General features: G+C 43.7%; 1 pseudogene; it reads right to left on the bottom strand.

Moving 5' to 3' along the window:
- Window positions 1-5,464: 5,464 nt before the first annotated feature.
- On the bottom strand, window positions 5,465-6,509 carry LOC133717026 (oligopeptide transporter 6-like; annotated as a pseudogene).
- Between the last annotated feature and the right edge of the window lie 3,013 nt (window positions 6,510-9,522).

Here is a 9,522-nt window from a genome sequence, read left to right on the forward strand (position 1 = left end):
TGATTTCAAGTCAGTTCTTGACTACAACTCGGAAGCACTTCGCATTAAATCCTTAAAGGAATTCTGTGGTAAAGAGATCACAGATGCGATGTTGATTGAGAAGACTCTTTCTAACTACCCCGTCTCTGCATTGATGGTTGCTAAGAACTATCGAATCGATGTTGCTGCAGAACGGATCACAAGGTTTCATGAGCTTATTGGAGCTATGAATGTCGCTGAAAAGCATGACAACATCCTTGTGAAGAACTATAATTCGAGATCCGTGGAAACATAGCATATTCCGGAATCCAATTATAGTCGCGCCCCTAAGAGAGGGCGCCAAGAGCGAAACCCTAATATTAGGGATACTTCTGGACGTCCTGGTCCATATAATCGCTCTACTTGGGAAGGTAACCGCTAAAAGAGGCGAACACGGAACCGAAGAGGTCAACGTGGAAAGAGAGAGGGAGGCAACGCCTCTGGCCATGTTGGTGGCGCCACCAATATTAGGAGCCATCTAAATGATGATTTCAAAGTGCCTCAATCAATGGAGTCTGAGCAAAGAGATGTATGTTCTCGATGTGGAGTATCTGGTCATTAGGCACACATTTGTAGAGCTCGTGGAGAAATTATCACCGCCTACAAAGCATATTGTGAAGCAAGAGAAGCTCACTATGTGGAACAAGAAGATCAAGAAGATGATCTAGAGTGAAGGGTTGAAGACTACAAAACTGGCTGGGATCAATAGATCGCCAATTTTGTTTAAGTCTTTATTTTTCCAAGAGATGTAATAGGCAATTGCCATATATTTTTGTAGTAAATGCCAATGGTTTAGTCTTTCTTCAAAGTAGGCTCACCTAAAGTAAGTGTGATGTCTAGGAAGGTTATGAGATTAGTGGTACTTAAGCGAGCCTTGCTCCACCGACATCTCTCTACTCACCTGGTCACATTTATTTTGGAATTATCGAAAGAAGTTAGACGACTACCATTGTTTTGCATTAGCTAGCATTTTGGATTAGATTTTCTTTGGTCAAAGAGACAATGATGTAACTCCATTGGCTTATGAATAAAATTTCGAGTTCTTTTCATTATGACTCCATTTTGATTATGAGCATATGACTTTGTGACTAAGATGGCTGGGCCATCAGTATTAATTCAAGGACATGGAATAGCCCAAGTTCCCCTTGCCAAATGGCACCTTGATTACTGTCACAGAAACTCTCTACACTCCTAGGGCAAATCGCACCTATGAATAGCCAACGGATTCCATGCGAAAATGCATGTAGAGAACGGAAATAAGTTCCTTTGCAATACCTCTAAAGATTGCGAACAAAGGCGCATCTTAGAGAAGTTTATGTGTCTCTCTAGTGGACTCTATGTCACTATCCGAGCTATTTAATCCAATAAAAGTTATGAGAGAAGATCTCTTGGATTTAGACACATATTGGCTTTGTCACGACAGGATAGATCATCCTAGTCATGATATGATGATCCGTCTACAAAAGACTTCACACGGACATCCATTCTCTCGAGCGAAATGAAGCATGAATCAAAGGTTGATTCTTGGACTAAGTGTGACCGCCGCCGCTGCCTCTGGCACCGCCGCCGTCCACAACCAGCCTAAGGCTGGCACAGTCCCTATTCATGACACCATGGATGGCGTCCATCATGGTGATGGCGCCCTAGGTGATGCTACAATCACCAACTTTGCTTCAAGTAGCGTTTCAGACGCTCAGGCCCAACCACAATCCTCATTGGTTGCTTCTAAAGTCTCTCGCTCGTTTACAAAGCCTGTTCCTTAGGGAAATTAGGACTGAGACCGTCCTATGGAAAGGATATGCCAATACTCATTTTGTTCTTACAAAGAATCCGTAGGGATTCTGTGGACTGATTCAACCAACTTGCGGACGTTTAAATATCTCATAATGTTGGTTGACACGCAAACACGCTGGTCACGTGTTGTGCCATTGTCCACTTGTAAATGCTGCTTATGCTACACTCCTAGCACATATCATACAACAACGGGCTCACTCCCCGGATCATCCAATTCTGTCAATTGGACTTGACGATGCTAGAGAGTTTACATTGAAGACTTTCGATGGTATTGCTTTGGGACTGATGTTGGACATTATATTCCCATGAACACACCCAAATGGTCTCGCAGAAACGACTACGATGGTAGTCCGGACATTGGTAATGCGCACCAATCTCCTTATATCCGCTTGGGGCGATGCAATATTGCATGCAGTTATGCTAATTCGTCTATGACCCACTGCCACTCAATCTACCTCTGCGTTACAGCCAGTGACTGGGTACAAATATCGTACTTACGCATATTTGAGTGTGCCATGTATGTGCCAAATGCGCCGCCACAGCGCTCTATGATGGGTCCTTACAGACGAATGGGCAACTACGTTGGATTTGAGATTCCAACAATCGTCCGCCACTTAAATGCCCTTGCTAGGCGATCTTCTTACCGCTAGATTTGCGGATGTCATTTTGATGAGACAGTTTTCCCGTCATTAGAGGGAGATAAGAACACAGATGTTCAGCAGGAACGATAGGAATTGTCGTGGTCTGTCTCCACTATGTCTCATCTCGATCCCTACTAAAGTGATGAGATCACACACCTGCTGGAAATATGCCTGCAAGGAAGTACGTCCCTATGAGAGGACGTAGCGCCACCCTACACGGAGGTAGGCATGGCGTTGGGGTGCCAACGCCAAAGAAAGTGGCACTCTGGCGTTACAGGCCATGGCCCCAGCTAGGATGCGTGGGAGGCCCGTGGGTTCAAAGGATGCTTTGGCACAACCTAATCATTGGATCATCGACACTCAAAATCCGTCTCATGAGAATCTTCCAGATTATGGTTATCGTTGGGGGACACCTCAACGTTAGAACCTATTCCTGAGAATATAGAGCTCTTTGAAAATTACACTAGTGTACATGAGACGTGGGATAGAAACTCCATCATAATTGATGATGTAGTTGCGCATTTCGTTGCACATGAGTTTGTTGAGTCTGATGATATCGAACCATGCTCCGTTGATGAATGAATGCCAACGTAGAGAAATTTGGCCTAAATGGAAAGATGCGATCCAGGTTAAGTTGGATTCTCTAATGAAGAGGAAGGTTTTTGAGCCAATGATGCCAACACCTCCTAACATAAAACCTATTAACTAATGGGTCTTCGTTAGAAAGTGTGATGAGAAAAAGAGATGGCAATCTCACCTTATGGCGCAAGGCTTCTCACAAAACTCCCTAGAATCGACTACGATGAGACATATTCTCTCGTAATGGATGTCATTGCACTCTACTACCCTGTCAATTTGGTAGTTTCCAAATAACTGATCATGCAACTTATGAATGTGGTAACTACGTATCTCTATGAGGATCTAGATACGGAATATACATGAAGGTTCATGGTGAACTTCATTTACCTAAGTCAAGTGGCTCTAGACCACGGAGCGCGTTTTACAAAGAGGTTAAAACGCTCCCTAAAGTGACTACTTGATTGGGAAGGGATATACCCGCGCGTTTCAATAACAAGTTTCGGATTCTATCGCGGTTCATGTTGGACATGATCTTCATTAGAAGTCCTTAAAGAGTTAAGGGAAACCGCTGAACACTTGAAATCCGAGTTTGAGATGAAGGATTTTGGGAGAACACGATTATGTCTCGATTTGGAACTTGAGCATCGTGTTGATAGATGCTTAGGCATTTTGACAAGGTCAAGCCTTCAAGCACCCCCATGATCGTCCGTAGTCTTGATCCTGAAAAGGATCTTCTTCGCCCAAAGGATGATGACGAAGATATGCTAGAGGCAAGAGTGCCTTACTTAAGTACAATAGGCGCATTACTGTACTTAGCTAAATGTACAAGATCGGACATCTTATTTGCAATGAACTTGTTAGCTAGATATAGCTCTGCGCCAACGCAACGCCATTGGATTGGTGTAAAAGATATCTTTCAGTACTTGAGATGTATGATTGATATGAGCTTGTTCTGTCCCTACAGAGAGATGATGGATTCGTACCCATCACACACCAGGAACGCCGCCAACACTGGCCTGCGTCCATTATCCCCATCCCAAAACAACATGTGTTTTGGAAGGTTTTGCTAATATTGGGTATCTTTTTTACCCACACAAAGGTCATTCCCAAACTGGTTAAGTGTTCACCATGGGTAAAGATCGTGATATCTTGGAGGTCTACAAAACAGACCCTAGTCGCTATATCTTCGAACAATGCAGAGATTATTGCTCTTCACAAAGTGGTTCGTGAATGTATATGGATTGGATCCATAATTACGCATGTTCGAACAATTGTGGTTTGAAGTCTACCACATATGAGCCTACGAGTATTTAGGATAATGCTGCTTGTTTTGAACAAATGAAGTAAGGCTACATCAAAAGCGACAACACCAAGCATAATTACCAACAACAGACTCTCCTCAAGATCAAAGTGAAATAGGTTCGATGTGAGGACAATATGGCAGACTTGCTCACTAAGTCATTGTCTAAATTCCACTTTCGAGAAACATGTTGATAGTATCGTTTTGCGGAAGTTATCCGAACTCCCATGACCGTAGTCATCAGGGGGAGATGCAGACATTAGGGGGAGATGTCTACATGTGTGGTCTCGAAACGTGAAGGGTGTGTTGTGCTCTTTTTCCCCTTCGACCGAGGTTATTTTTGTCCCACTGGGTTTTTGTTACTCGGCAAGGTTTTTAATGAGGCAACGAGAGGGGCACCACGTTTGGGCGATACAAAGGGGAGTGTTCAAGTAAATCCAGAATATGTGTCTGGCCCAAACTTGAGATTACTTGCTCTAGTTGAAATAGGGTTTATATTAGAGATATTCTCGGAGGATCTTAGGAGATATCCAATCAATGTACGATTATGTTTCCATGTACAACTCTATCTCTATGCTTGTAATCCTCTATATAAAGAGGCCCCTATTATCAATGAAAGCACAACTCAATTCTCTCCCAATTCAGTTTTCCTTAAACACGATGGAAATAAGGAGTCGTTAGGTTCATATATACGAGGTCCATTATCTGTGAAGAAGTGAAGATGGGCCAACAAAGAAGTTATTGTTGTTTAGTGAACAACCAGAAACCGAATATGAAAGACTCTCTTAGTCAGAATCAGAGAGAGAGAGAGTTTTTAAGGAGGCACTCATTCTTTGATTTAGGAGTTCTTACTTTTAATTGATTATGTTGTACAATAGATCTCGATACACTTCTCATTCTTGATTGATGTAAATTAGACATTTTACTTTTTTTCTCACTCAACTATTTCGTTTTGTTTCTTCAAAATTTTCTCATTCGCTTTTTTGGTTAATTCTAAGTTCACTTTTTCTTCCACTGCAAGGTATTGGATCGAAAACATGGATTCAGTAGAACATGGCTCAGATCATAGAAATAAAAATGTACTGGAGAATGTAATGTGATATATTCAAACACAACTCTACAAGACATGCCCTTACGGTTCTTTGTCATCACATATGAAATCTAAAAAACATGCAGTTGCATACAAAAGTTTTATAGACAAAAGACTGAAGTAAAGATTGTTTCTTCGAAAAGCCGGGTAGCCAGCAACTACAACCCCTTCGGTTGTAGGGCATTTAGCCAAGGGGCAGGGCTCTCCTTTATTCCCCCACCAGTCGAGATTAATGTTCTGGGACTGCAAGGTAAGGAACACCAATATTGCAACAAAGGCAATATCCAAAACCCGAAACAAATGCCATAACTATCCAACTTGTAAAGTTTATAGCAGTGGCAGGGGGCATCATTCCCGTGGCATCTAGCAAGACATGCATGTTAACAGCAAGAATCCATTTTTGTTTGGGGAAAGCCCAGTGCGCAAGCCAAACAAGCACCGGGGCAATGGCGCCAACAAGGAAAATTAAACCAGTTGACATTACTGTATTCACCAAGGTTTCCAAAAATTCTGCGGGGTCCAACGAGACCCCAGATAACAGACGCATCAAAGAACACGCGGTCCGTTGGACAAGTCCAAGGGCTGTCCGGTGGCAGCAGGGAGGTATCACAGAGGTTGTGAATGTCTTCCATCAGCCACCACGCTGTGCGCTGGTATACAGCCACAGCTACAACAGTTCCTACCATCTGTGCTGTAAACATTGCTCTTGGCGGAATCTTCATGTAGTGACCGAGCTTGAAATCCATTACAAATGAATAAATGATAGAGCTTGTACCATACTTATGTAACCATACACTTTGAAGCACATGTTAGCTACAGGGTGCTCAGGGTAAAGGTATCCAATCACATATTCTGTGATAATATTCAAACCTGGTTCCTGTTGAAAAAGATCGCACAAAATGTTAGAACCAGTACAATCTTACATTAATAAAAATGAGATTTTTAGTTTTATTACCAGGTTTGTTGTGGCATAGATGACACCAATTGGGTATGTGAAAGCAAAGGCCATGAAACAAGCAAGCAATGCACCCCACCAAGGCAATTGAAGTGACTCCTTGTAATAGACAGAAGCAAAGATGATAAGCATCTACATGTCTTTACATGCTTTTACTACTTTAAGCATGCCCACAATATATCACACTTGATATGCATCTACATGTCTCCATGACCCTTAAGCATGCCTACAAAACGTTATTAGCAACTTTACTACAAGTACATGCTACACACATACATGCTTAAATTCACTTTCATGTGACATGCATCTAGAAGCTTGTGACACTTACGACTTAATTAAACATGCTCGGATAAACGACTTGTTCGGGTTACGACTCGCTTGGGTATCGAGTATGGCCATGACTTGCGCTTGGGCCACGCCCTACATGCTCGCACAGCGCCTACACACTCAACTACACCCAACTTGCTCAACTACACCCAACTTGCTCGATCATGTCCAACATGCTTTACTTAAGCCCCAAGTTCACAAACGCTTCATACTATGTCATCGGGACTACTCCCACAATTTTCTTTGGACACCCATTACACTTGCCACTATCTATTGTGCGTGTTATATGGCCATAAGATCCACATATACAACTACCAATATTTTACATGTTCATACACATTAATGGAATATTGAATTCTTCTACCATTTGTCACTTGCAACAAATCGAATTCTTTTCGCATTCCATTAATACGAGCGGTAACCAATACAACAAAGCATTCTACATATGCGCGTTTTTTGTCTCATTGTGCAGGTTAAACGAGTCCCTTCTTGCTTAAGGAGTTCGGGGACTTGTAGGGGCTAGGCGCCTCTTGGACATTGTTTATGCTTGATGACTTCATGATTATAACTCCCCAACCAAGAAGCTCCTCTTACTCGGAGACTTCGAGGACTTGTAGATACCTCTCACTATGCATGGATAGTTTGCTACCTCACCAAGCATAAACAACAACCTCATGGGATCCAACCGCTACTTGCATCTTGTAGCCCTATGTTCAAGCTACGCTACGGTATCCGGAAGCGGCAAATACGTTGCCGGGAAGCCACATTCCCGGTCTTGCCAACATGCCCTCACAACTAGGCTTTTTAGACTAGAAATGATGGTTGCTTGTCCCACATCGAAAACCATGTAAAGGAGATGGCTTCCTTCACCTATAAAAGGAATGCCTCCTCCCACAACTCAAGACACTCCATTACACACTTTGTAATCCCAAACACACATACTACAACATTCAAGTGGACGTAGTTTCCCGCTAAGGCGGGAAACGAACCACTATACTTCTTGTTTCGTTCTCTCTCTCTCTCTCTCATTCTTTACGTTAATTAGACCCTTCGGTCACTTACATTAACATTGGCGCCGTCTGTGGGAAGCCAACACAAAGGCTTTGTCACTTACCATTGAGTTAAGTCATCTTGACGAAACTCAAAATAATTTTTCTTTGAGTTATATAATTGATATTCTTAGCGGCAACTTGTGCCATCTGCCAAGTCAACGCTTGGTCAACGCCCATCTCAAAAGTCAACGCTAGCAAACGCCAACTCCATCCCAAGTCAACGCTAGTCAGCACAAAAGTCAACGCCAGCTCAAATGGTCTCCGCTGAACCACTCAAAAAAAAAAAAAAAAATTGTTTTGGTGCCATAATTACTCTGGACACCCAGAAGTCTACTGTGGGCAACCTACCTTCGTCATTATCGCATCCAACCGCCAAGCTTTTCGACTGATCATCAGCGCCGACCTCCAAGTGAGCACCAGGCTCCGCTGCTCCACCGATCAAAGCCTCCGGCTAGCGGCACCGCCAGCACACCAGCGCCGCCAGCCATCCAGCGGCTCTGCTACTGCAAACCGCTAGCAAACAAGGCCTCCGCCAACCTCCAAGTGCTATCACCGCAGAACTCTGAGCCTCCGCCGAGCTCAAAGTCATGGCCATCTCCGCTGAGCTCTGGGTCTCCGCCGAACTCCGAGCCTTCGCCGAGCTCAAAGTCAAGGCCATTTCCGCTGAGCTCTGGGTCTCCGTCGAACTCCGAGTCCACTGCTCCGCCACACTCCGCTGGCCCAAACCTCCGCCACCACTAGCTCCGCTGGCAAAACCCCCGCTGAACTCTAACACCAGCATCCTCACTCGTTCTCAGCACCTCACTGACCACACAGCCACACCACCACTGCAAAACGTAAATCTACTATGGGCACCTATGGCAACTCCGTCATCGGCGCTGAACAATGATCATGGCAACCCAGGTTAGAACGCTCACTTGTTCATCACCGTGATGCTCAGTAGATCTTAATTGCAGCAGGCACCGAGCATTCACGCATCAGCGCCATCTGGGCTGGGTACGAAGAACCTGGGCAAGCTAAGTTTCCCTTCCATTCATAGTCTCCTCCTTACTATACAAGCACCACGTGCTTCTGCTTTTTGCATAAGTTGGGAGACACCTGCCTGCACGTACACTTCACACATACATATATTTATATATCTTTATGTATGGGCCACTTGTGCAGTTCCCATCACTTATGGACACGTACACTTCCTGTTAGGCTAATGGTCAATTGAACAATTGAAAGCATCCGTAAGGAATTCAAGCACCGGCCATATACCAAGCCTTTCAATAGCAGGGCGTATTGGATGTATACTCCTTGGAACACTAGGTCGTCGTTTTAAGAATTGTCCAGTACTAGTCGAAGTAACAACATCTTTGATGCAACTTCTGGTACTTGAACTTGATCTCTTTCTCTTGTGAAATGCATTGGAACATTTATTCCAGCATTAGTTACGCTAGAAAGTAGAGTTTGCCAGAGATTTAGCTATGAAGCCTATCCCAGGCATGAGATTTCGCTATAAAGCCTAGTGTTTAGAGGGTGAAGGCTATTTCATATGGGGGAGATTTTAGAAGCAGGAGAAGGATCAACAAAGATAAGAAAGCCATTGTTGCTGTTGTTGTTGGTTGTGATTCTCTTCTGCTCCCCAAATGGGTCTATTTTTATAGGGCCAAATGCGTGTGGTCTCATGCATGACCGATTGGTTGAGAGATCGAGTTTAATGGCAGCAATTAAGGAGGTGGTTAATGCCATTATCTCGGAAATATTGCCAGTCAATACGCGAG

Source organism: Rosa rugosa, chromosome 6, assembly GCF_958449725.1.
Source record: "Rosa rugosa chromosome 6, drRosRugo1.1, whole genome shotgun sequence".
Lineage (NCBI taxonomy): Eukaryota > Viridiplantae > Streptophyta > Magnoliopsida > Rosales > Rosaceae > Rosa > Rosa rugosa.